The sequence below is a fragment of the Leiobunum rupestre genome, chromosome 6 (assembly GCF_980474605.1).
Source record: "Leiobunum rupestre chromosome 6, qqLeiRupe1.1.hap1, whole genome shotgun sequence".
Taxonomy (NCBI): Eukaryota; Metazoa; Arthropoda; class Arachnida; order Opiliones; family Sclerosomatidae; genus Leiobunum; species Leiobunum rupestre.
Window position 1 is genome coordinate 3608280 of NC_143389.1, and position 27614 is coordinate 3635893.

The following is a 27614-nucleotide window of genomic DNA, read 5'->3' on the forward strand; positions in this document are numbered from 1 at the left end:
GAGGGGCTTATTTCGTGTTTTCTCTTTACGCGGAACATCTTGGCTGGAACCCAATGACCTAAAAATGAGGGGCGCGCTGTCTCTACCCACCATACCGAAACCCGCGAATTTACGTTATGAAAACCGGTTCCTTCAGCCAACCACTTAGAACATGCACGATTTACGAACCTTGGGTTACGAATAAAACCACAGGAATAACACAGAACAACCTCTTTTCGCGCCTTTATTTTACCCCTCTTACTTGCCTCCCGCTCGTCGGCCATTGCCTCTGCCCTAAACGGGGAGTCTAGCATCCACTCCTTGGGTATCCATAATGGAGGAGAGGACTGAAAGGGGGAAAACCAAGCATGGACGCGCCCAGGAAAATACCAAGGAGGATAGGAAGGGAGGCGAAGTAGGAGGGATGAACGCGGCAGCATCCTTGTAAGAAGCTTAGCGGCGGGAAAATTTCGGAAAAATGGCGGCTAGACGTAGCGTAGCTGCCGCAATCTTGCCGCCATTCATCCCTCCTACTTCGCCTCCCTTCCTATCCTCCGTGAAAATACCGCGAAAAAGAGTGTATAACTAGGTAAAAGAAAATTCAAAAACTGGAATCTTTCCGATTCTTCATTATTAACTATTCGACAATAAGGATTTTACCACTTATGACGTCAGAGGGGCAATATATTATAATAAAGAAATATATATAAAGACAGCCAAATAACATTTCCCGGAAATACTGTGTTGCGCAGTGCTCCATTATAAGAGCGTTTGATTTTTGATTTCAAGAGAGAAGTGGGCCGATCCCGGATTTACTGCAATACCAGGCCGACCCGTGGCGGAGGTGGAGCAAGCTCCGACCACTCCGCCGCCGTCCAAAAATAAGTTTAATATCTTGGGCCCCGATGGGACCCGTATCAGATATTAAGCTGATAAGAACAGATACTTTTAATTGTTTATTAAAAGCTTCGTTTTTTTACATTTTTACAATTTTGTCATTTTTGTTCGCGTGTTAATTATTTTAATTTATCGCGAACAATCGTTAAAAGATAAAGGGAACATGGTTAAAAAATCGAGCAAAGAACTATGCTAAAAATTTTAAAAATTAAATTTAAAACATATTTTTGCCTTTTTTCACTTCTTTTTCTGGAGTTTTACTACGTCGTCTCTTTGGATAATTTTTTAAAAGTTCGATGATTTGTGCCGCTTGGTCTTCTGCTCGTTTGGTTAGGATGGGTGAACGTGTGGGTGCTCTGGAGTTGATTTTTGCAAGAAGGGCTTGAAGTTCGGTTTTCCTCAATAGATGTAAATGTAGTTGTGACGGATCGGTATAATTCCACTCTGATGGATCAAATCGGGGTCTGGAGTTGTTGTCGGAGTCAATGGATTCGGGTTCGCTTTCGGGTTCTAGGTCATCGTGATGTGGTGGAGATTTCAAGGCGTCGGCGTATTGGCTTGTTTGGACTGGAGGTTCTGCGTTTCTCTTGTATGGTTCTGGTGATGTTAAAGTCCAGCTTTCTTCAGAGGATTTGGAGTCGTCTGCTTGAGTAAGTATTGAGGGTATGCGTGGTGAGCTTTCTTTTAAGTCTTCTTCTCGGGTGGTAGCGCTAACGATTACCACCTCCAAAGGAGTACGTGTGGAACTTGCGGTGGTTTCCGGATCTTGGGGTAACACGCGGTCTTCGTTTTCCTTCTTCTCTGCCCTCTGGTTTTTCTTTTTTTCGCAGGTGGAGGCAACGTGCCCCTCCTGCTCACAAAAGAAGCATTTCTTGGCAACCCCGGTATAGTATACCAGGGCCCTGCTCCGTCCAAAATAAAGCACATTAGGAACAGTTAGTTTCATTTTCAATTTCACTACACGATCGCCATTCCTTATCCCTTTTAATTCTTTATATTCATCGTGGCGATGAGCTTTAATCTCCCCGTATTGACGCAGGGTTGTCAGAATGGAATCCCATTGAATCCAAGAAGGCAACTGCTTTATGGTAAGCCAGATGCCGTCGTCTTCTACACTCGTGATTTTGCAGGGCTTGTTGTTTACCATTAATTCTCCATAAGAGACAGCTTGTTGCAGGAATGCAAGGGTCGTAAAAGTTAATAAAAAGGATGTATTACCAACAGGTTGCAGTGTTTCGACACTGTCTGGTCCAAGTTTCTCGAGGAAGGCTTGAGCGACTTCCAAGAAGCTACCGCTTACGTCTAAGCGAGCGGTTCGTTTCCTTACCTCCATAGCCATGCTGGCTATGAGAGGATCAGCGGAGAGACGAGACTTCACAGGAGCAGGATCACAGGAGATACAGCTTCAGGTGAGTAGCAGGTACGTAGCAGGTGGGTTTTTTTTTTTCTTTCAGGAACAGCAGCAGCGGAAACTACACTTTGATCTTAGCCAAAAGGCCGAGAAGCGATAACCCGCTAGGAGCCGTCACTGTTTAACAAAGTAAAAAGAGAGAATTCGAGCATTTCAAATATTTCATAATTACGTCACCGAATGTTGGTCCTGGTGGGAGATGACAACGTTTGTAGCCATCGCGCGAACAAAGGAGAAGACGATATCTTGAATCCGTGAAATAGAGGTACACCGCCAGGCCCGGACTGGCACTTTTGGGGTCATCGGCTAGAGACAGTAGAGTGGGCCACTTTACCGGGCCGTATGGAAAAAAAATCTAAATGGTGGTTTATAGGACCATAAATAACGTATTAAGTGTACTAGATTCTACGTGAAACGTCAAACGCGTTTAAATGACCATTTAGGAAAAATTTATTATAAGCGAATAGAGCGTTCTATAAAAGTGGACCATAACCGGTCACTTTTCATACAGACTATAGAGCTGGTTCAGCAGGACTAACAACTTTTGTTATTCTTTGGTTTAAGAGAATTCGGCTTATGTCCTGTCTTTATATGAATATTTTAGAGACGTACCTTTTAGGAGTTGTAGGAGGCACCCTAGGTGTTGAAGTATGTTTGGGGTTAAGGATATTTTCATGATCTAAGTTTCATCTTAAACACGTGGATTTGGGACTAGTATTTTCTAGAATTTTGCTTATTTGCCATCATACATTTATTACAAAAATCATTTAAAATAAGAAAAAAGGCGCGGAAAGCAAAGCCGGAAATATGTGAAGCCTAGGCTAGCAACTACGCTACTAATAAAAATTGACTGCTCTCAATTTCTTACGGGTTTGCCAGATAAATATATTTCTCTAAGACGAAAAACCGGCCAAACCTTCACCTCCTCCGAACTCCAAAGGGGGAAAGCACACCACACCAATTTTATAGATTCGTAAACGCGCCTTCCCAATCGACCGCCATCACCTTACAGTCTACGGGGAGGGTGATGAAAAAACTGGTTTGGGGGGGGGGGGGATGAAATTTCTGCGGTAAAGGGCTTGCTCGTTGGTTGTCTGTACGATAATATCGGCGCCCAGTAAACGTTTCTAAAAAGAGTGTATAGAACGTTCTATTGGAGCCGCATGCAGCCGGTGGCCCTCGGCGATCACCAACCTACCAGGACCTGGCTAGTCGCGGCTTGTCCACCGCTATCAATTACACTCTAGCGGCAACGGCCATATCACGCTGAATACACCGGTTCTCGTCTGATCACCGAAGTTAAGCAGCGTCGAGCGCGGTCAGTACTTGGGAGGGAGACCACCTGGGAACACCGCGTGCCGTTGGCTACTCATTTATTTTCGCGGGATGGGATTTGCGTCTTTTAACAGGAAAATACCTTCATCCTATCATTTTGACGCTGCTTTTTTATGCAATTAAAAGTTCGCCCAGACGATAATATTATTTCGGTCAACTCTTGGCCTTTTTTTAACAACTGGCAGCATCTTTCCGTGAATAAAATACATGTTAGTATCAAAATTGAACAAAATAAAATGGCGAGAAAATTGGTTTTCATTTTATTCTACTTAAGGCTTGTACTTAAAATAGTACTAACTTACTTACTTACTTACTTACTTACTTACTTACTAACTAACTAACTAACTAACTAACTAACTAACTAACTAACTAACTAATTAACTAACTAACTAACTAACTAACTAATTAACTAACTAACTAACTAACTAACTAACTAACGTTTATCTCTAAACAAAAACATTTCCGCGGTAAAATCCACTCTGAAATGGCCTTTTCTGGTTTTGGAATGAAGTCCAAAGTTAAAATTTTATTAACAAATTCTAATTGTGAAATATATTTTTTGTTCTAAATTTTAATCTTAAATGTAATTTAAATAGTTGAATCTAAAAAAGGACTTTTGGAAAATGTTTTATAGAAGGTTTTATCATGGGACAGCCGCATGGATTAGGGGAGTAACCCAAAAATACAAAATATCAAAACAAACCACGAAATTAAATAATAAAACGGAGACAGAGATATATTTTTTAAACAAAATAATATAGCTAACTTTTATCTATTAATTGTTTTAGGTGATGTAGTTTATGTAAAATATAAAAATGAACCTTGGCACAATATAAATTTAATGTCATGTTTTATTGATACTTAGAAAAAGTAACAAACATTTCAAAAGTCAGATCTTTGAGATCATTATTAAAAAAATATAACATTTTAAATCCGAACTCCTCTATAAATATTAAAATTATAAATTCCTAATCTACTTTAACAAAAGATATATCATATTAAGTTTAATACTATTAATGTTAGGAATAATCATGACTTTGAGATAAATAGAACAAAAATGTTTAATTCCAAATATAGTTAATTATAGAGCAATATATAATAAATGATTTTGTACTTACCAAAAATAAGCCTTGCCACTTTATATCTTGGTAATGTAGCTGCCGCGGGCGGCGGGCCCCCGGCGGCGACTCACTGTCCACGGAAGACGGGAAGAGAGAAAAAATGGAGAGGGGCTTATTTCGTGTTTTCTCTTTACGCGGAACATCTTGGCTGGAACCCAATGACCTAAAAATGAGGGGCGCGCTGTCTCTACCCACCATACCGAAACCCGCGAATTTACGTTATGAAAACCGGTTCCTTCAGCCAACCACTTAGAACATGCACGATTTACGAACCTTGGGTTACGAATAAAACCACAGGAATAACACAGAACAACCTCTTTTCGCGCCTTTATTTTACCCCTCTTACTTGCCTCCCGCTCGTCGGCCATTGCCTCTGCCCTAAACGGGGAGTCTAGCATCCACTCCTTGGGTATCCATAATGGAGGAGAGGACTGAAAGGGGGAAAACCAAGCATGGACGCGCCCAGGAAAATACCAAGGAGGATAGGAAGGGAGGCGAAGTAGGAGGGATGAACGCGGCAGCATCCTTGTAAGAAGCTTAGCGGCGGGAAAATTTCGGAAAAATGGCGGCTAGACGTAGCGTAGCTGCCGCAATCTTGCCGCCATTCATCCCTCCTACTTCGCCTCCCTTCCTATCCTCCGTGAAAATACCGCGAAAAAGAGTGTATAACTAGGTAAAAGAAAATTCAAAAACTGGAATCTTTCCGATTCTTCATTATTAACTATTCGACAATAAGGATTTTACCACTTATGACGTCAGAGGGGCAATATATTATAATAAAGAAATATATATAAAGACAGCCAAATAACATTTCCCGGAAATACTGTGTTGCGCAGTGCGCCATTATAAGAGCGTTTGATTTTTGATTTCAAGAGAGAAGTGGGCCGATCCCGGATTTACTGCAATACCAGGCCGACCCGTGGCGGAGGTGGAGCAAGCTCCGACCACTCCGCCGCCGTCCAAAAATAAGTTTAATATCTTGGGCCCCGATGGGACCCGTATCAGATATTAAGCTGATAAGAACAGATACTTTTAATTGTTTATTAAAAGATTGTCGTTTTTTACATTTTTACATTTTTTACATTTGTTATATATTTGTTCGCGTTTTAAATTAAATAAATTATCGCGAACAAATTCAAGTTCATGGTGAAACGAGGTAAGAATACTTTGTAATAAAGTTTAAGCATATAACTAATAATAATTTTTTTTCCGGGTTTAAAACAATAAGAGTTATGTAAAGTTTAAAAACTTTAAAACAAAACACTATAGATGATCGAGATAAAAACTGAATTTAAAATTAAAAGTAACCGAAAAATTATGAACAATACATTAAAATATACTTAAAATAAATATATTAAAAATGTATCAGAAACATATTTACAAAATTCAGTACGTGACGTATTCTGTATATAAATCTTGTTCGGGTACGGATTTGATGGCGCTGGCGAAAGTCTTATTCTCGTCGTTTTGGGTCTTTCCCTTCTTGGCTGATTTTCCTGGAGAGTTGTTTATGCGTCTTTTGGAGAATTTTTCCTGTTCCTTGCTGACGATCTTTAAATACATCTGTTTCCTGGCTTCGGTTGTGTCGTTCGTGGTCACTTCATTTTCGAGGTGTTCTTTGAATGTTTGAAGTTGCGTTTGTGAATAGTTGTGGATAGTTTCTAAAGCTTTCGGGTTGACATATAAGTCTTCTTTGTGTTTTTTAGACCGAGATTCCTGGTGGTCGCTGGGTGGTTCCTCTAGTAGTGTTGCTACTTCTGCTATTGAATCTTGCTCCTTAGCAGAAGTGTTGTTGAGTGACTCCTGGACGCGCTCGGGCTGCTCCTTTGGAGACTCTTTCTGACCTTCCTCCCTGGGTTGGTTTTGCTCTGCTTGTTTGGCTCGTTTGAGTTCACATGTTGAGGAGTTATGACCTTCTTGGTCGCAGAAAAAGCATTTTTTGACGACGCCTGTATAATATATTAGTGACCTGCTACGTCCAAAAAAGAGGACGTTCGGGATAGTTTTGCTCATAATTATTTTTACCGATCGGTCGCCATTTTTTAAACCTTTTAATTCGGGGTATTCATCCAGTCGGTGGGCTTTGATGGTTCCATATTGTCGTAGCGTGGTAAGTATTGCGTCCCACTGTATCCAGGAGGGCAGGTTCTTTATTGTGAGCCAGACACCGTCGTCTTCGATGCTGGTAATCTTGCAGGGTTTATCATTGATGGTCAGCTCCCCATAGGAGACAGCTTGTTGGAGGAAGGCCAGAGTGGTAAAGGTAAGTAGATAACATTGTTTACCAACAGGTTGAAGAGTCTCCAAGCACTGTGGTCCAAGTTTTTCGTAGAAGGTCCGAGCGACGTCCAGGAATCCGGCGTCGACTTCAAGCCGGGCAGTCCGTTTTTTCACCTCGGCAGCCATATAGGCTGTGGAGAGGTCGTCAGGTAAGGTAAGTTCCAAGGAGGAACGGCGTCAAAAAGTGATGGCAGAAACTAGCCAAGTCAGGATACGGCGTATTGACCAGGAACAGCAGCACAGGTAAGTGTCAGCAGGACCAGGACCAGGAACAGCAGCGGAATCAGGAACAGCAACGGAACCAGAAACAGCAGCGGCAGCTTCAGAAGCAGGAACAGGAACAGGAACGTCAGGATACCGGCAGGTAAGTCAGCATCGCAGGAACTAGCTGGAAAGCTGGAAAACTCGCTTAACGGCCTTTCGGCCAAGATTTCAGCGAAATAGCTGGGAACAGATACTACACTTTGATCTTAGCCAAAAGGCCGAGAAGCGATAACCCGCTAGGAGCCGTCACTGTTTAACAAAGTAAAAAGAGAGAATTCGAGCATTTCAAATATTTCATAATTACGTCACCGAATGTTGGTCCTGGTGGGAGATGACAACGTTTGTAGCCATCGCGCGAACAAAGGAGAAGACGATATCTTGAATCCGTGAAATAGAGGTACACCGCCAGGCCCGGACTGGCACTTTTGGGGTCATCGGCTAGAGACAGTAGAGTGGGCCACTTTACCGGGCCGTATGGAAAAAAAATCTAAATGGTGGTTTATAGGACCATAAATAACGTATTAAGTGTACTAGATTCTACGTGAAACGTCAAACGCGTTTAAATGACCATTTAGGAAAAATTTATTATAAGCGAATAGAGCGTTCTATAAAAGTGGACCATAACCGGTCACTTTTCATACAGACTATAGAGCTGGTTCAGCAGGACTAACAACTTTTGTTATTCTTTGGTTTAAGAGAATTCGGCTTATGTCCTGTCTTTATATGAATATTTTAGAGACGTACCTTTTAGGAGTTGTAGGAGGCACCCTAGGTGTTGAAGTATGTTTGGGGTTAAGGATATTTTCATGATCTAAGTTTCATCTTAAACACGTGGATTTGGGACTAGTATTTTCTAGAATTTTGCTTATTTGCCATCATACATTTATTACAAAAATCATTTAAAATAAGAAAAAAGGCGCGGAAAGCAAAGCCGGAAATATGTGAAGCCTAGGCTAGCAACTACGCTACTAATAAAAATTGACTGCTCTCAATTTCTTACGGGTTTGCCAGATAAATATATTTCTCTAAGACGAAAAACCGGCCAAACCTTCACCTCCTCCGAACTCCAAAGGGGGAAAGCACACCACACCAATTTTATAGATTCGTAAACGCGCCTTCCCAATCGACCGCCATCACCTTACAGTCTACGGGGAGGGTGATGAAAAAACTGGTTTGGGGGGGGGGGGGGATGAAATTTCTGCGGTAAAGGGCTTGCTCGTTGGTTGTCTGTACGATAATATCGGCGCCCAGTAAACGTTTCTAAAAAGAGTGTATAGAACGTTCTATTGGAGCCGCATGCAGCCGGTGGCCCTCGGCGATCACCAACCTACCAGGACCTGGCTAGTCGCGGCTTGTCCACCGCTATCAATTACACTCTAGCGGCAACGGCCATATCACGCTGAATACACCGGTTCTCGTCTGATCACCGAAGTTAAGCAGCGTCGAGCGCGGTCAGTACTTGGGAGGGAGACCACCTGGGAACACCGCGTGCCGTTGGCTACTCATTTATTTTCGCGGGATGGGATTTGCGTCTTTTAACAGGAAAATACCTTCATCCTATCATTTTGACGCTGCTTTTTTATGCAATTAAAAGTTCGCCCAGACGATAATATTATTTCGGTCAACTCTTGGCCTTTTTTTAACAACTGGCAGCATCTTTCCGTGAATAAAATACATGTTAGTATCAAAATTGAACAAAATAAAATGGCGAGAAAATTGGTTTTCATTTTATTCTACTTAAGGCTTGTACTTAAAATAGTACTAACTTACTTACTTACTTACTTACTTACTTACTTACTAACTAACTAACTAACTAACTAACTAACTAACTAACTAACTAATTAACTAACTAACTAACTAACTAACTAATTAACTAACTAACTAACTAACTAACTAACTAACGTTTATCTCTAAACAAAAACATTTCCGCGGTAAAATCCACTCTGAAATGGCCTTTTCTGGTTTTGGAATGAAGTCCAAAGTTAAAATTTTATTAACAAATTCTAATTGTGAAATATATTTTTTGTTCTAAATTTTAATCTTAAATGTAATTTAAATAGTTGAATCTAAAAAAGGACTTTTGGAAAATGTTTTATAGAAGGTTTTATCATGGGACAGCCGCATGGATTAGGGGAGTAACCCAAAAATACAAAATATCAAAACAAACCACGAAATTAAATAATAAAACGGAGACAGAGATATATTTTTTAAACAAAATAATATAGCTAACTTTTATCTATTAATTGTTTTAGGTGATGTAGTTTATGTAAAATATAAAAATGAACCTTGGCACAATATAAATTTAATGTCATGTTTTATTGATACTTAGAAAAAGTAACAAACATTTCAAAAGTCAGATCTTTGAGATCATTATTAAAAAAATATAACATTTTAAATCCGAACTCCTCTATAAATATTAAAATTATAAATTCCTAATCTACTTTAACAAAAGATATATCATATTAAGTTTAATACTATTAATGTTAGGAATAATCATGACTTTGAGATAAATAGAACAAAAATGTTTAATTCCAAATATAGTTAATTATAGAGCAATATATAATAAATGATTTTGTACTTACCAAAAATAAGCCTTGCCACTTTATATCTTGGTAATGTAGCTGCCGCGGGCGGCGGGCCCCCGGCGGCGACTCACTGTCCACGGAAGACGGGAAGAGAGAAAAAATGGAGAGGGGCTTATTTCGTGTTTTCTCTTTACGCGGAACATCTTGGCTGGAACCCAATGACCTAAAAATGAGGGGCGCGCTGTCTCTACCCACCATACCGAAACCCGCGAATTTACGTTATGAAAACCGGTTCCTTCAGCCAACCACTTAGAACATGCACGATTTACGAACCTTGGGTTACGAATAAAACCACAGGAATAACACAGAACAACCTCTTTTCGCGCCTTTATTTTACCCCTCTTACTTGCCTCCCGCTCGTCGGCCATTGCCTCTGCCCTAAACGGGGAGTCTAGCATCCACTCCTTGGGTATCCATAATGGAGGAGAGGACTGAAAGGGGGAAAACCAAGCATGGACGCGCCCAGGAAAATACCAAGGAGGATAGGAAGGGAGGCGAAGTAGGAGGGATGAACGCGGCAGCATCCTTGTAAGAAGCTTAGCGGCGGGAAAATTTCGGAAAAATGGCGGCTAGACGTAGCGTAGCTGCCGCAATCTTGCCGCCATTCATCCCTCCTACTTCGCCTCCCTTCCTATCCTCCGTGAAAATACCGCGAAAAAGAGTGTATAACTAGGTAAAAGAAAATTCAAAAACTGGAATCTTTCCGATTCTTCATTATTAACTATTCGACAATAAGGATTTTACCACTTATGACGTCAGAGGGGCAATATATTATAATAAAGAAATATATATAAAGACAGCCAAATAACATTTCCCGGAAATACTGTGTTGCGCAGTGCGCCATTATAAGAGCGTTTGATTTTTGATTTCAAGAGAGAAGTGGGCCGATCCCGGATTTACTGCAATACCAGGCCGACCCGTGGCGGAGGTGGAGCAAGCTCCGACCACTCCGCCGCCGTCCAAAAATAAGTTTAATATCTTGGGCCCCGATGGGACCCGTATCAGATATTAAGCTGATAAGAACAGATACTTTTAATTGTTTATTAAAAGATTGTCGTTTTTTACATTTTTACATTTTTCATTTGTTATATATTTGTTCACGGTTTAATTAATTAAATTAGCGCGAACAATCGTTTAAAAAGGATCATGGTATAAAAGTCGAGTAAAGAACTATGTTAAAAATTTAAAAATTAAATTTAAATCATATTTTTCCTTTTTTAATTTCTTTTTCTGGAGTTCTACTCCGTCGTCTTTTGGGATAGTTTTTCAGGAGGTCAGTTATTCTTACGACGAGGTCTTCTGCTGTCCGGGTTAGGCTAATTGAACGTGTGGGGGCTCTGGCATTGATTTTTTCGAGGAGGGCTTGAAGTTCGTTTTTCTTTAGTAGGTTAAGGCCTGGCACCTCGTTATAATTCCAATCTAATGGATCGAATCTTGGTCTGGTTGTGGGGCTGTCATGTTCGTTGGAGTCAGGTTCGCTTTCAGTTTCTGGTTGAGGTTCATGATGTGGTGGCGATTTCAGAGCGTCGGCGAAGGTACAGATTTTGGCTGGAGGATCTACGGTCTTTGGAGAAGGTGTTGCCAAGTAAAAGCTTTCGTTGGAGGTTCTGGAGTCGTTTGATTCGGTAAGTATTACAGGTGAGCGTGATGGTTTTTCTTTCAGGATTTCTTCTCGAGAGATGGCATTGGTAAGTATCACCCCCAAGGGAGCAGTTGTCGAGTTACTGGGAGCTGGGATGACTTCTCCGTTGGACTCTGGGGGCTGGCGAGTCTTGGACTTCTTTTTCGGACAATCCCGAACCTGATGAGTGTCTTTATGGCAAAAGAAACACATTCTCTGGACGCCTCGGTAAGTGATCTGAATGCGATGCCCATTGATGGTCATCAGGTTCGGGATTGGACCCTTGACTTTAACTTGCAGCCGCCTTGTTCCGGTTCGGACATCTTTTAAAGCGCCGCCCTGGTAAGTCTCCCAAGATTCTGCGATGACGTCGCAGCTTGATCGTAGCCATTTTTTAAATATAGCCAACTCCCACCAACTCGGCGCATCCTTCACAGTGATATACGCCACTGGGTCGACTACACCGATGACATCCAGTTGTTTGTCACCCACGACGATTCCGCTGTCAACGGCTCGCTGAAAACTAGCTGCATCTCGAAAGGTGATCTGAGCTTCGGTCTTGGAGACCAATTGGAAGACGGTAACATTCTTCACTTCGACGTGGTTAAACAAAGCTTTTGCTACGTCTTCCACGTCAACTCCGTCGAATTTAACTCTGGCTGAAGCGGCCTTGAGAGCTGAAGCTGAAGCCAAAGCTGGAACCGGAACTTGCTGGTTCAGGATCGTCGGTAGCGCAGGAGGCATGATGCCTCTCTCCGAGGTCATCGGAATCGCTGGAGGACTTCTGGAATCGCTGGGAAGCGATCCCTTTCGTGGTGGATCCAAGATTGTGGATTTCAGGAACAGACGGACCGGAACAGGATCAGCAGGAGACTGGAGCGGCAGTGCAGGTAAGTAAACTTCCCAATACAGGTAAATACGGTTCCCGGCCTTTGGCTTCGAAAAAAGGAGCAAACAGATACTACACTTTGATCTTAGCCAAAAGGCCGAGAAGCGATAACCCGCTAGGAGCCGTCACTGTTTAACAAAGTAAAAAGAGAGAATTCGAGCATTTCAAATATTTCATAATTACGTCACCGAATGTTGGTCCTGGTGGGAGATGACAACGTTTGTAGCCATCGCGCGAACAAAGGAGAAGACGATATCTTGAATCCGTGAAATAGAGGTACACCGCCAGGCCCGGACTGGCACTTTTGGGGTCATCGGCTAGAGACAGTAGAGTGGGCCACTTTACCGGGCCGTATGGAAAAAAAATCTAAATGGTGGTTTATAGGACCATAAATAACGTATTAAGTGTACTAGATTCTACGTGAAACGTCAAACGCGTTTAAATGACCATTTAGGAAAAATTTATTATAAGCGAATAGAGCGTTCTATAAAAGTGGACCATAACCGGTCACTTTTCATACAGACTATAGAGCTGGTTCAGCAGGACTAACAACTTTTGTTATTCTTTGGTTTAAGAGAATTCGGCTTATGTCCTGTCTTTATATGAATATTTTAGAGACGTACCTTTTAGGAGTTGTAGGAGGCACCCTAGGTGTTGAAGTATGTTTGGGGTTAAGGATATTTTCATGATCTAAGTTTCATCTTAAACACGTGGATTTGGGACTAGTATTTTCTAGAATTTTGCTTATTTGCCATCATACATTTATTACAAAAATCATTTAAAATAAGAAAAAAGGCGCGGAAAGCAAAGCCGGAAATATGTGAAGCCTAGGCTAGCAACTACGCTACTAATAAAAATTGACTGCTCTCAATTTCTTACGGGTTTGCCAGATAAATATATTTCTCTAAGACGAAAAACCGGCCAAACCTTCACCTCCTCCGAACTCCAAAGGGGGAAAGCACACCACACCAATTTTATAGATTCGTAAACGCGCCTTCCCAATCGACCGCCATCACCTTACAGTCTACGGGGAGGGTGATGAAAAAACTGGTTTGGGGGGGGGGGGATGAAATTTCTGCGGTAAAGGGCTTGCTCGTTGGTTGTCTGTACGATAATATCGGCGCCCAGTAAACGTTTCTAAAAAGAGTGTATAGAACGTTCTATTGGAGCCGCATGCAGCCGGTGGCCCTCGGCGATCACCAACCTACCAGGACCTGGCTAGTCGCGGCTTGTCCACCGCTATCAATTACACTCTAGCGGCAACGGCCATATCACGCTGAATACACCGGTTCTCGTCTGATCACCGAAGTTAAGCAGCGTCGAGCGCGGTCAGTACTTGGGAGGGAGACCACCTGGGAACACCGCGTGCCGTTGGCTACTCATTTATTTTCGCGGGATGGGATTTGCGTCTTTTAACAGGAAAATACCTTCATCCTATCATTTTGACGCTGCTTTTTTATGCAATTAAAAGTTCGCCCAGACGATAATATTATTTCGGTCAACTCTTGGCCTTTTTTTAACAACTGGCAGCATCTTTCCGTGAATAAAATACATGTTAGTATCAAAATTGAACAAAATAAAATGGCGAGAAAATTGGTTTTCATTTTATTCTACTTAAGGCTTGTACTTAAAATAGTACTAACTTACTTACTTACTTACTTACTTACTAACTAACTAACTAACTAACTAACTAACTAACTAACTAACTAACTAATTAACTAACTAACTAACTAACTAACTAACTAATTAACTAACTAACTAACTAACTAACTAACTAATTAACTAACTAACTAACTAACTAACTAACTAACGTTTATCTCTAAACAAAAACATTTCCGCGGTAAAATCCACTCTGAAATGGCCTTTTCTGGTTTTGGAATGAAGTCCAAAGTTAAAATTTTATTAACAAATTCTAATTGTGAAATATATTTTTTGTTCTAAATTTTAATCTTAAATGTAATTTAAATAGTTGAATCTAAAAAAGGACTTTTGGAAAATGTTTTATAGAAGGTTTTATCATGGGACAGCCGCATGGATTAGGGGAGTAACCCAAAAATACAAAATATCAAAACAAACCACGAAATTAAATAATAAAACGGAGACAGAGATATATTTTTTAAACAAAATAATATAGCTAACTTTTATCTATTAATTGTTTTAGGTGATGTAGTTTATGTAAAATATAAAAATGAACCTTGGCACAATATAAATTTAATGTCATGTTTTATTGATACTTAGAAAAAGTAACAAACATTTCAAAAGTCAGATCTTTGAGATCATTATTAAAAAAATATAACATTTTAAATCCGAACTCCTCTATAAATATTAAAATTATAAATTCCTAATCTACTTTAACAAAAGATATATCATATTAAGTTTAATACTATTAATGTTAGGAATAATCATGACTTTGAGATAAATAGAACAAAAATGTTTAATTCCAAATATAGTTAATTATAGAGCAATATATAATAAATGATTTTGTACTTACCAAAAATAAGCCTTGCCACTTTATATCTTGGTAATGTAGCTGCCGCGGGCGGCGGGCCCCCGGCGGCGACTCACTGTCCACGGAAGACGGGAAGAGAGAAAAAATGGAGAGGGGCTTATTTCGTGTTTTCTCTTTACGCGGAACATCTTGGCTGGAACCCAATGACCTAAAAATGAGGGGCGCGCTGTCTCTACCCACCATACCGAAACCCGCGAATTTACGTTATGAAAACCGGTTCCTTCAGCCAACCACTTAGAACATGCACGATTTACGAACCTTGGGTTACGAATAAAACCACAGGAATAACACAGAACAACCTCTTTTCGCGCCTTTATTTTACCCCTCTTACTTGCCTCCCGCTCGTCGGCCATTGCCTCTGCCCTAAACGGGGAGTCTAGCATCCACTCCTTGGGTATCCATAATGGAGGAGAGGACTGAAAGGGGGAAAACCAAGCATGGACGCGCCCAGGAAAATACCAAGGAGGATAGGAAGGGAGGCGAAGTAGGAGGGATGAACGCGGCAGCATCCTTGTAAGAAGCTTAGCGGCGGGAAAATTTCGGAAAAATGGCGGCTAGACGTAGCGTAGCTGCCGCAATCTTGCCGCCATTCATCCCTCCTACTTCGCCTCCCTTCCTATCCTCCGTGAAAATACCGCGAAAAAGAGTGTATAACTAGGTAAAAGAAAATTCAAAAACTGGAATCTTTCCGATTCTTCATTATTAACTATTCGACAATAAGGATTTTACCACTTATGACGTCAGAGGGGCAATATATTATAATAAAGAAATATATATAAAGACAGCCAAATAACATTTCCCGGAAATACTGTGTTGCGCAGTGCGCCATTATAAGAGCGTTTGATTTTTGATTTCAAGAGAGAAGTGGGCCGATCCCGGATTTACTGCAATACCAGGCCGACCCGTGGCGGAGGTGGAGCAAGCTCCGACCACTCCGCCGCCGTCCAAAAATAAGTTTAATATCTTGGGCCCCGATGGGACCCGTATCAGATATTAAGCTGATAAGAACAGATACTGAATTTGTTTATTAAAAAACTTGAGTTACAGTACCCTTGTCATGTTATTTTTCCTGCCTTTTAAATTATTTTAAATTACAGCAGGTCATTAATTGTATTCATAAAAAGTTTAAAATACGATTAGTGCATAGAATAAAAGCCATGGTTAAGTTTAAAATTTAAAAAATAATAAATTTTAAGAAGTTGGTTTTCCTTTTTTCGCTTTCTTTTTTGGAGAGATGCTGTGTCTGCGTTTAGAGTAGCTTTGAAGAAGGTCGGTGACTTGGAACTGGAGGTCGTCGATGGAGCAATCAATGGTTCTGATTCCTGAGGGAGGTTCTCTGTCGAGGCGGCTGTAGAGGATCTGTAGTTCGGTGTGTGTTAGTTTGGTAAGGTCTGGTTTGACTCCCGGCTTCCAGGTATTGGGATCCCACCTGGGCCCGGTGGCTGAAGAGGTCTCGTCGTTGCTGTTGTCGGATTTGGATTGTTCTGGCTCGTTGCTTGTTGATTCGGGGTTATTTTCAGGTTCATTGGGCTGTGGTGGTGTTTTCAAGGCGTCGGCGTATTGGCTGGTTTTGACTGGAGGTTCTGGGTTCTTCTTGGCAGGTTCTGGTGATGTCAGGGTCCAGCTCTCTTCAGAGCTTTTTGAGTCGTCGAAAGTGGTAAGTACTTGTGATTTGCTTGATTGGTGTTCTTGATTTTCCTGTAGTTGTGGTAGTATGGTTGGGTCTTCTGTGGCGTCCATTGCTTGGACGATCTTGGGTTCAGGGATTGAAGGTGGACCCTGGCCCTCAAGGAGGACCGGGCGTCTATCTTCTAAAGCTGTCTTCTTTTTTTCACACGCTGAAACTGAGTGGCCTTCTTCGTCGCAGTAGAAGCATTTTTTTACTACGCCTCTGTAAAAAACTAAGGCGCGGCTTCGCCCGAAAAACATAACATTGGGGATGGGTTTAGTCATTATTATTTTAACAGAGCGATCGCCATTTTTGACGCCTTTAAGCTGTTGATATTCATCAAAATGGTAAGTTTTAACGTTACCATGTTGCCGGAGAGTACTTATTACTGAATCCCATTGGATCCATTTTGGTAGGTTCTTAATCGTGATCCATATTCCGTCGTCTTCCATGCAGGTGAGTTTCCATTTTTTTCCATTTGTTTTCAGGTCATCGCAAGACATCGCTTGTTGGAGAAAGGCCAGGGTCGTAAACGTAATCAGGTAAATTTCCTTACCCATGGGTTGCAGAGTATCTATACTCTTAGGTCCAAGTTGGTTATATATGGTTTGCGCAACGTCGAGAAAGCTGGCATCGACTTCCAGTCGAGCAGTTCTTTTCTTCTCCTCCGTAGCCATTTCAGGCTAGGAGAGTATCGTCCGCTGAGAGAAGCTCCAAGCAGGAGCGGCGTCCGTGGAGCAGGTCAGCAGGAGCGTCAGGTGAGTACTTCTTTTCAGGAACAGGCAACAAGGCAGCAACGGAACGGATCAGCGCCGGAACAGATCATGCGGCAAAAAAGGCAACTCGCCTTATAGGCGTATAAACACTTCTCGCCCCCTGACCAAGATCTCCGTATAGTTCTATTGAAAACAGATACTACACTTTGATCTTAGCCAAAAGGCCGAGAAGCGATAACCCGCTAGGAGCCGTCACTGTTTAACAAAGTAAAAAGAGAGAATTCGAGCATTTCAAATATTTCATAATTACGTCACCGAATGTTGGTCCTGGTGGGAGATGACAACGTTTGTAGCCATCGCGCGAACAAAGGAGAAGACGATATCTTGAATCCGTGAAATAGAGGTACACCGCCAGGCCCGGACTGGCACTTTTGGGGTCATCGGCTAGAGACAGTAGAGTGGGCCACTTTACCGGGCCGTATGGAAAAAAAATCTAAATGGTGGTTTATAGGACCATAAATAACGTATTAAGTGTACTAGATTCTACGTGAAACGTCAAACGCGTTTAAATGACCATTTAGGAAAAATTTATTATAAGCGAATAGAGCGTTCTATAAAAGTGGACCATAACCGGTCACTTTTCATACAGACTATAGAGCTGGTTCAGCAGGACTAACAACTTTTGTTATTCTTTGGTTTAAGAGAATTCGGCTTATGTCCTGTCTTTATATGAATATTTTAGAGACGTACCTTTTAGGAGTTGTAGGAGGCACCCTAGGTGTTGAAGTATGTTTGGGGTTAAGGATATTTTCATGATCTAAGTTTCATCTTAAACACGTGGATTTGGGACTAGTATTTTCTAGAATTTTGCTTATTTGCCATCATACATTTATTACAAAAATCATTTAAAATAAGAAAAAAGGCGCGGAAAGCAAAGCCGGAAATATGTGAAGCCTAGGCTAGCAACTACGCTACTAATAAAAATTGACTGCTCTCAATTTCTTACGGGTTTGCCAGATAAATATATTTCTCTAAGACGAAAAACCGGCCAAACCTTCACCTCCTCCGAACTCCAAAGGGGGAAAGCACACCACACCAATTTTATAGATTCGTAAACGCGCCTTCCCAATCGACCGCCATCACCTTACAGTCTACGGGGAGGGTGATGAAAAAACTGGTTTGGGGGGGGGGGGATGAAATTTCTGCGGTAAAGGGCTTGCTCGTTGGTTGTCTGTACGATAATATCGGCGCCCAGTAAACGTTTCTAAAAAGAGTGTATAGAACGTTCTATTGGAGCCGCATGCAGCCGGTGGCCCTCGGCGATCACCAACCTACCAGGACCTGGCTAGTCGCGGCTTGTCCACCGCTATCAATTACACTCTAGCGGCAACGGCCATATCACGCTGAATACACCGGTTCTCGTCTGATCACCGAAGTTAAGCAGCGTCGAGCGCGGTCAGTACTTGGGAGGGAGACCACCTGGGAACACCGCGTGCCGTTGGCTACTCATTTATTTTCGCGGGATGGGATTTGCGTCTTTTAACAGGAAAATACCTTCATCCTATCATTTTGACGCTGCTTTTTTATGCAATTAAAAGTTCGCCCAGACGATAATATTATTTCGGTCAACTCTTGGCCTTTTTTTAACAACTGGCAGCATCTTTCCGTGAATAAAATACATGTTAGTATCAAAATTGAACAAAATAAAATGGCGAGAAAATTGGTTTTCATTTTATTCTACTTAAGGCTTGTACTTAAAATAGTACTAACTTACTTACTTACTTACTTACTTACTTACTTACTAACTAACTAACTAACTAACTAACTAACTAACTAACTAACTAACTAATTAACTAACTAACTAACTAACTAACTAACTAATTAACTAACTAACTAACTAACTAACTAACTAACGTTTATCTCTAAACAAAAACATTTCCGCGGTAAAATCCACTCTGAAATGGCCTTTTCTGGTTTTGGAATGAAGTCCAAAGTTAAAATTTTATTAACAAATTCTAATTGTGAAATATATTTTTTGTTCTAAATTTTAATCTTAAATGTAATTTAAATAGTTGAATCTAAAAAAGGACTTTTGGAAAATGTTTTATAGAAGGTTTTATCATGGGACAGCCGCATGGATTAGGGGAGTAACCCAAAAATACAAAATATCAAAACAAACCACGAAATTAAATAATAAAACGGAGACAGAGATATATTTTTTAAACAAAATAATATAGCTAACTTTTATCTATTAATTGTTTTAGGTGATGTAGTTTATGTAAAATATAAAAATGAACCTTGGCACAATATAAATTTAATGTCATGTTTTATTGATACTTAGAAAAAGTAACAAACATTTCAAAAGTCAGATCTTTGAGATCATTATTAAAAAAATATAACATTTTAAATCCGAACTCCTCTATAAATATTAAAATTATAAATTCCTAATCTACTTTAACAAAAGATATATCATATTAAGTTTAATACTATTAATGTTAGGAATAATCATGACTTTGAGATAAATAGAACAAAAATGTTTAATTCCAAATATAGTTAATTATAGAGCAATATATAATAAATGATTTTGTACTTACCAAAAATAAGCCTTGCCACTTTATATCTTGGTAATGTAGCTGCCGCGGGCGGCGGGCCCCCGGCGGCGACTCACTGTCCACGGAAGACGGGAAGAGAGAAAAAATGGAGAGGGGCTTATTTCGTGTTTTCTCTTTACGCGGAACATCTTGGCTGGAACCCAATGACCTAAAAATGAGGGGCGCGCTGTCTCTACCCACCATACCGAAACCCGCGAATTTACGTTATGAAAACCGGTTCCTTCAGCCAACCACTTAGAACATGCACGATTTACGAACCTTGGGTTACGAATAAAACCACAGGAATAACACAGAACAACCTCTTTTCGCGCCTTTATTTTACCCCTCTTACTTGCCTCCCGCTCGTCGGCCATTGCCTCTGCCCTAAACGGGGAGTCTAGCATCCACTCCTTGGGTATCCATAATGGAGGAGAGGACTGAAAGGGGGAAAACCAAGCATGGACGCGCCCAGGAAAATACCAAGGAGGATAGGAAGGGAGGCGAAGTAGGAGGGATGAACGCGGCAGCATCCTTGTAAGAAGCTTAGCGGCGGGAAAATTTCGGAAAAATGGCGGCTAGACGTAGCGTAGCTGCCGCAATCTTGCCGCCATTCATCCCTCCTACTTCGCCTCCCTTCCTATCCTCCGTGAAAATACCGCGAAAAAGAGTGTATAACTAGGTAAAAGAAAATTCAAAAACTGGAATCTTTCCGATTCTTCATTATTAACTATTCGACAATAAGGATTTTACCACTTATGACGTCAGAGGGGCAATATATTATAATAAAGAAATATATATAAAGACAGCCAAATAACATTTCCCGGAAATACTGTGTTGCGCAGTGCGCCATTATAAGAGCGTTTGATTTTTGATTTCAAGAGAGAAGTGGGCCGATCCCGGATTTACTGCAATACCAGGCCGACCCGTGGCGGAGGTGGAGCAAGCTCCGACCACTCCGCCGCCGTCCAAAAATAAGTTTAATATCTTGGGCCCCGATGGGACCCGTATCAGATATTAAGCTGATAAGAACAGATACTGAATTTGTTTATTTAAATTCTGGTCAAAAGTTACAAATGTTCGCGTTATTAGACATTAAATTAGCGCGAACACTGTTTAAAACAAGAGAACACTTTTCTAGATTCGGACGTAGCATCAATCGTTAAGAGGTAAGTATTTACATTTAATAAACAAAATTAATATTTTTCTTTGACTACTAGTTAGTGTTGGTCACGGTAAGTAGTTTTTACTTAGTTTTTACATTCTAATTAGATGTATTTTACTTCAAAAATTTTAAACTAATGCAATTTCTTTTTCAGGTATAACAGGGTAAACATATATCGAGGTAAATATAGGGTAAGTATTACATTTAGGCATACAATTTATTTTTTTAACAATAAATTATTAAAAACTTTTTAGCACTTGTTTTTTAAACATTTAGAATTTAAAGGCGTATTTAAAACCATGTATTTTAACTTAAAAGAGTTATTAAAAACATATTTACAACTCGAGCCAAGGTTCTAATTTTTCCCTTTTTTTGAGTCCTTTTCTTGAGGAGGACTATGACGTCGTTTGAAACGTATCCGAAGTGTACTCTCAGCATGCTTTAGACAGTTATCCCGCCATTCCATGATACGCGTATCCGTCGATTTTAGTGCCTTGGCACGCCGACAGAAATCTTCAATTTCGGGCCTCGACAATTTAGCCCAATTCCAATCGCGTTTGTAAATCTCAGGTTCCTTAGTTGATTTTGACTCAGATTCCGGCCCGGAGCGTGTCAGTTGACCTGGAGACTTAAGTGCGTCGGCATAACCTTTGGGGTTGGTTTCGGATTTTTCAGGAGATGATTCCGGCGATGACAGATACCAGCCATCTTGGCCCTCCTTCCGCTTGTTAGTACTTGACGTACCCTCGTCCATTTCGTTCTGGTTTTCCCCATCGCCAGCCAGTGGTGGTGGTGGGGTCGAGCTCCTAGAGCTCTCGGGTTCCTTGTGTGCCGGAATCCGGTCTTGAGTGTCGGTGCTCTGTTGAGTCTTCAACGCCTTGTTTTTCTTCTTCGGGCAATCCCGAACCTGATGAGTGTCCTTCCGACAATAAAAACACATTCTTTGGATACCCTGGTAAGTAATCTGGACACGATGGCTGCTGATGGTCATCAGGTTCGGGATTGGGCTTCTCATACGGACTTCAAGTCGTCGAGTGCCGTTCTTGAGGTCTTTGAACGGGCCTTCCTGGTAGGTTTCCCAGGACTCTGATATTACATCACAGAAGGATCTAAGAGCGGCTCTGATGAAGGGAAGATCCCACCAACTCGGCGCGTCTCTCAACGTGATGTACGATACTGGATCGGTGACCCCAATGATGTCGACTTGTTTATCGCCAACCATAAGGCCGCCTTCTATGGCCTTCTGATAGCAGGAAGTATCTTGAAATGTCACTTGTGCTTCATATTTTCCCATAGGCTGGAACACGGAGATTCCATTTCGTCCGACCAGATCAAAGAGAGCTGAAGCAAGATCTTGGTTATCGACATCTTGGAACTTAATCCGAGCTGTCGTTTTCTTTAAGGCTGCAGCTGAAGCTGCCGTGGAGGACATCGTTGACTGCGCAGGAGCCATGGCGATGTTGGTGGCAACCGCCGAAGCGGAGACCGGAACTCAGGAACCGCTGGATGGATTCAAACGGCAACTGGGAGACAGGATCAGCAACTGGAACTGGAACGGTGACGTCTGGCAAGACAGCGTGGCAGGCACAACGAGCAGGTAAGTAAACTTCCCCAGCGCAGGATAAAACGGTTCCCGGCCTTTGACTTCGAAGAAAGGAGCAGATACTACACTTTGATCTTAGCCAAAAGGCCGAGAAGCGATAACCCGCTAGGAGCCGTCACTGTTTAACAAAGTAAAAAGAGAGAATTCGAGCATTTCAAATATTTCATAATTACGTCACCGAATGTTGGTCCTGGTGGGAGATGACAACGTTTGTAGCCATCGCGCGAACAAAGGAGAAGACGATATCTTGAATCCGTGAAATAGAGGTACACCGCCAGGCCCGGACTGGCACTTTTGGGGTCATCGGCTAGAGACAGTAGAGTGGGCCACTTTACCGGGCCGTATGGAAAAAAAATCTAAATGGTGGTTTATAGGACCATAAATAACGTATTAAGTGTACTAGATTCTACGTGAAACGTCAAACGCGTTTAAATGACCATTTAGGAAAAATTTATTATAAGCGAATAGAGCGTTCTATAAAAGTGGACCATAACCGGTCACTTTTCATACAGACTATAGAGCTGGTTCAGCAGGACTAACAACTTTTGTTATTCTTTGGTTTAAGAGAATTCGGCTTATGTCCTGTCTTTATATGAATATTTTAGAGACGTACCTTTTAGGAGTTGTAGGAGGCACCCTAGGTGTTGAAGTATGTTTGGGGTTAAGGATATTTTCATGATCTAAGTTTCATCTTAAACACGTGGATTTGGGACTAGTATTTTCTAGAATTTTGCTTATTTGCCATCATACATTTATTACAAAAATCATTTAAAATAAGAAAAAAGGCGCGGAAAGCAAAGCCGGAAATATGTGAAGCCTAGGCTAGCAACTACGCTACTAATAAAAATTGACTGCTCTCAATTTCTTACGGGTTTGCCAGATAAATATATTTCTCTAAGACGAAAAACCGGCCAAACCTTCACCTCCTCCGAACTCCAAAGGGGGAAAGCACACCACACCAATTTTATAGATTCGTAAACGCGCCTTCCCAATCGACCGCCATCACCTTACAGTCTACGGGGAGGGTGATGAAAAAACTGGTTTGGGGGGGGGGGGGATGAAATTTCTGCGGTAAAGGGCTTGCTCGTTGGTTGTCTGTACGATAATATCGGCGCCCAGTAAACGTTTCTAAAAAGAGTGTATAGAACGTTCTATTGGAGCCGCATGCAGCCGGTGGCCCTCGGCGATCACCAACCTACCAGGACCTGGCTAGTCGCGGCTTGTCCACCGCTATCAATTACACTCTAGCGGCAACGGCCATATCACGCTGAATACACCGGTTCTCGTCTGATCACCGAAGTTAAGCAGCGTCGAGCGCGGTCAGTACTTGGGAGGGAGACCACCTGGGAACACCGCGTGCCGTTGGCTACTCATTTATTTTCGCGGGATGGGATTTGCGTCTTTTAACAGGAAAATACCTTCATCCTATCATTTTGACGCTGCTTTTTTATGCAATTAAAAGTTCGCCCAGACGATAATATTATTTCGGTCAACTCTTGGCCTTTTTTTAACAACTGGCAGCATCTTTCCGTGAATAAAATACATGTTAGTATCAAAATTGAACAAAATAAAATGGCGAGAAAATTGGTTTTCATTTTATTCTACTTAAGGCTTGTACTTAAAATAGTACTAACTTACTTACTTACTTACTTACTTACTTACTTACTAACTAACTAACTAACTAACTAACTAACTAACTAACTAACTAACTAATTAACTAACTAACTAACTAACTAACTAATTAACTAACTAACTAACTAACTAACTAACTAACGTTTATCTCTAAACAAAAACATTTCCGCGGTAAAATCCACTCTGAAATGGCCTTTTCTGGTTTTGGAATGAAGTCCAAAGTTAAAATTTTATTAACAAATTCTAATTGTGAAATATATTTTTTGTTCTAAATTTTAATCTTAAATGTAATTTAAATAGTTGAATCTAAAAAAGGACTTTTGGAAAATGTTTTATAGAAGGTTTTATCATGGGACAGCCGCATGGATTAGGGGAGTAACCCAAAAATACAAAATATCAAAACAAACCACGAAATTAAATAATAAAACGGAGACAGAGATATATTTTTTAAACAAAATAATATAGCTAACTTTTATCTATTAATTGTTTTAGGTGATGTAGTTTATGTAAAATATAAAAATGAACCTTGGCACAATATAAATTTAATGTCATGTTTTATTGATACTTAGAAAAAGTAACAAACATTTCAAAAGTCAGATCTTTGAGATCATTATTAAAAAAATATAACATTTTAAATCCGAACTCCTCTATAAATATTAAAATTATAAATTCCTAATCTACTTTAACAAAAGATATATCATATTAAGTTTAATACTATTAATGTTAGGAATAATCATGACTTTGAGATAAATAGAACAAAAATGTTTAATTCCAAATATAGTTAATTATAGAGCAATATATAATAAATGATTTTGTACTTACCAAAAATAAGCCTTGCCACTTTATATCTTGGTAATGTAGCTGCCGCGGGCGGCGGGCCCCCGGCGGCGACTCACTGTCCACGGAAGACGGGAAGAGAGAAAAAATGGAGAGGGGCTTATTTCGTGTTTTCTCTTTACGCGGAACATCTTGGCTGGAACCCAATGACCTAAAAATGAGGGGCGCGCTGTCTCTACCCACCATACCGAAACCCGCGAATTTACGTTATGAAAACCGGTTCCTTCAGCCAACCACTTAGAACATGCACGATTTACGAACCTTGGGTTACGAATAAAACCACAGGAATAACACAGAACAACCTCTTTTCGCGCCTTTATTTTACCCCTCTTACTTGCCTCCCGCTCGTCGGCCATTGCCTCTGCCCTAAACGGGGAGTCTAGCATCCACTCCTTGGGTATCCATAATGGAGGAGAGGACTGAAAGGGGGAAAACCAAGCATGGACGCGCCCAGGAAAATACCAAGGAGGATAGGAAGGGAGGCGAAGTAGGAGGGATGAACGCGGCAGCATCCTTGTAAGAAGCTTAGCGGCGGGAAAATTTCGGAAAAATGGCGGCTAGACGTAGCGTAGCTGCCGCAATCTTGCCGCCATTCATCCCTCCTACTTCGCCTCCCTTCCTATCCTCCGTGAAAATACCGCGAAAAAGAGTGTATAACTAGGTAAAAGAAAATTCAAAAACTGGAATCTTTCCGATTCTTCATTATTAACTATTCGACAATAAGGATTTTACCACTTATGACGTCAGAGGGGCAATATATTATAATAAAGAAATATATATAAAGACAGCCAAATAACATTTCCCGGAAATACTGTGTTGCGCAGTGCGCCATTATAAGAGCGTTTGATTTTTGATTTCAAGAGAGAAGTGGGCCGATCCCGGATTTACTGCAATACCAGGCCGACCCGTGGCGGAGGTGGAGCAAGCTCCGACCACTCCGCCGCCGTCCAAAAATAAGTTTAATATCTTGGGCCCCGATGGGACCCGTATCAGATATTAAGCTGATAAGAACAGATACTGAATTTGTTTATTTGAAATTCTGGTCAAGGTTACAAATGTCCGCGTTAATATTAATTAATTTATCGCGAACACTGTATTTAAACAAGATGAAAGAATTGTTACATACATCAGTCAAAGCATTAGCGAGCGTTACAATACTTGTTCCAAGAATAAAAAATTAGACGTGATTATATATAAAAAAAACTATTTACAGATAAAAAAACTATTTACAGATTATCTACATGTCGAGCGAAGGTAAGTAAATAGTATTTACTTCTGATATTTGTATTACTTTACATTTAAGCATACAATTCTTTTTTTTTTTCCTTTTTTTTCAGGTTCTACAGTTTGAAGGTAAGTATATCAGGTAAGTTTTTTCTCTTTACAATAGGGTCTAAATAGTTTTTTCTAATAAATTTTCTTTTACAGGGTAAACAGGTTTCGCGGTACGTATCAGGTGAGTTTTTCATTTAAGCATACAATAAACTAGTAAAAGTTATATAACCAGAACGTTTTAAAATTGTAAAGTTAAAATTTACAATAAAAACATTTAAAACTAAGAAAGTAATTTAAAAGCATATTTACATATCCCAATAATGGCCTATTTTTTCCCTTTTTTGGTATATGATCCGGACGGGGATGTCTGTACTCGCTTCCTTCGAGTTTGCAAGGTGAGGCGTGCTTCAGCCAGGAATTCTTCCCGCCAGTTAAGTAGTTCTGGTGATTCTGTCACAAAGTTCCGTGCACGATGACAAAAGTTCTCTATTTCATTTTCGGTCATTTCTGAAAACTGCCAATCTCGTTCGTAGATCGGCTCTTCGTATACTGGATGTTGTGATTGCGGTGAAGACTTCGAATCAGGTTCGTGATGTGATGGAGTTTTTACAACTGTGGCGTAACTCCCGGAATTTTTTGGTGAGTCAAAAGACTTGTTGGAAGGTCCTGATAGAGAAAGGCCCCAGCCATCTTCTCCCTCAACGAAGTTTCCTGCTTCCTGTTCCTCGTCGTCCATTTTTCCAAGAGTATCACCTGCGTCAGTGACAGCTTCCTTGTCCGCTACTTGTGGCGTTGCAGAACTTCCGGGTTTGTCCGAGCCTTCGGGTGCCGGGATCTGGTCTTGAGTATCCGTGTTGTGCGGAGAGGGACGGACTCTTTTCCTTTTCTTGGGGCAATCCCGAACCTGATGACTGTCCTTTCGACAATAAAAGCACATTCGCTGGACCCCTTGGTAGACCAGCTGGATACGATGTCCACTGATGGTCATCAGGTTCGGGATTGGGCTCTTGACCTTCACCTCCAGCCGCCGATTTCCGTTACGAACGTCCTTCAACGGTCCCTTCTGGAAAGTTTCCCATGTTTCGGCTAATACCTCTCCGTAATTTTTCAGAGAAGCCTTTAAAAAGCTTAATTCCCACCAACTAGGTGCGCCTTTCACGGTGATTTGGGTTACAGGATCAGCAACTCCAACGATGGATAAATGCTTCTCCCCAACGATTATACCAGCGTCAACAGCC

General features: G+C 41.0%; 8 non-coding genes and 7 pseudogenes across 8 annotated transcripts; 5 read left to right on the forward strand and 10 right to left on the reverse strand.

Moving 5' to 3' along the window:
- Window positions 1-769: 769 nt before the first annotated feature.
- LOC149938237 (U2 spliceosomal RNA) lies at window positions 770-949 on the reverse strand (annotated as a pseudogene).
- A 2586-nt stretch (window positions 950-3535) lies between these two features.
- On the forward strand, window positions 3536-3654 carry LOC149938238 (5S ribosomal RNA). Its single transcript, XR_016481944.1, has one exon. It is a non-coding gene; the product is annotated as a 5S ribosomal RNA (ribosomal RNA).
- Window positions 3655-5617: 1963 nt separating this feature from the next.
- On the reverse strand, window positions 5618-5795 carry LOC149938239 (U2 spliceosomal RNA; annotated as a pseudogene).
- A 1619-nt stretch (window positions 5796-7414) lies between these two features.
- Window positions 7415-7517, reverse strand: LOC149938240 (U2 spliceosomal RNA; annotated as a pseudogene).
- A 1151-nt stretch (window positions 7518-8668) lies between these two features.
- On the forward strand, window positions 8669-8787 carry LOC149938241 (5S ribosomal RNA). Its single transcript, XR_016481945.1, has one exon. It is a non-coding gene; the product is annotated as a 5S ribosomal RNA (ribosomal RNA).
- A 1959-nt stretch (window positions 8788-10746) lies between these two features.
- LOC149938242 (U2 spliceosomal RNA) lies at window positions 10747-10924 on the reverse strand (annotated as a pseudogene).
- Window positions 10925-12382: 1458 nt separating this feature from the next.
- Window positions 12383-12491, reverse strand: LOC149938243 (U2 spliceosomal RNA; annotated as a pseudogene).
- Window positions 12492-13640: 1149 nt separating this feature from the next.
- On the forward strand, window positions 13641-13759 carry LOC149938244 (5S ribosomal RNA). Its single transcript, XR_016481946.1, has one exon. It is a non-coding gene; the product is annotated as a 5S ribosomal RNA (ribosomal RNA).
- Window positions 13760-15750: 1991 nt separating this feature from the next.
- Window positions 15751-15936, reverse strand: LOC149938245 (U2 spliceosomal RNA). The gene has a single exon (XR_016481632.1). It is a non-coding gene; the product is annotated as a U2 spliceosomal RNA (small nuclear RNA).
- A 1440-nt stretch (window positions 15937-17376) lies between these two features.
- On the reverse strand, window positions 17377-17512 carry LOC149938246 (U2 spliceosomal RNA; annotated as a pseudogene).
- Window positions 17513-18661: 1149 nt separating this feature from the next.
- Window positions 18662-18780, forward strand: LOC149938247 (5S ribosomal RNA). The gene has a single exon (XR_016481947.1). It is a non-coding gene; the product is annotated as a 5S ribosomal RNA (ribosomal RNA).
- A 1967-nt stretch (window positions 18781-20747) lies between these two features.
- On the reverse strand, window positions 20748-20938 carry LOC149938248 (U2 spliceosomal RNA). Its single transcript, XR_016481653.1, has one exon. It is a non-coding gene; the product is annotated as a U2 spliceosomal RNA (small nuclear RNA).
- A 1715-nt stretch (window positions 20939-22653) lies between these two features.
- LOC149938249 (U2 spliceosomal RNA) lies at window positions 22654-22731 on the reverse strand (annotated as a pseudogene).
- A 1150-nt stretch (window positions 22732-23881) lies between these two features.
- Window positions 23882-24000, forward strand: LOC149938250 (5S ribosomal RNA). The gene has a single exon (XR_016481948.1). It is a non-coding gene; the product is annotated as a 5S ribosomal RNA (ribosomal RNA).
- A 1963-nt stretch (window positions 24001-25963) lies between these two features.
- Window positions 25964-26153, reverse strand: LOC149938251 (U2 spliceosomal RNA). The gene has a single exon (XR_016481708.1). It is a non-coding gene; the product is annotated as a U2 spliceosomal RNA (small nuclear RNA).
- Window positions 26154-27614: the final 1461 nt, after the last annotated feature.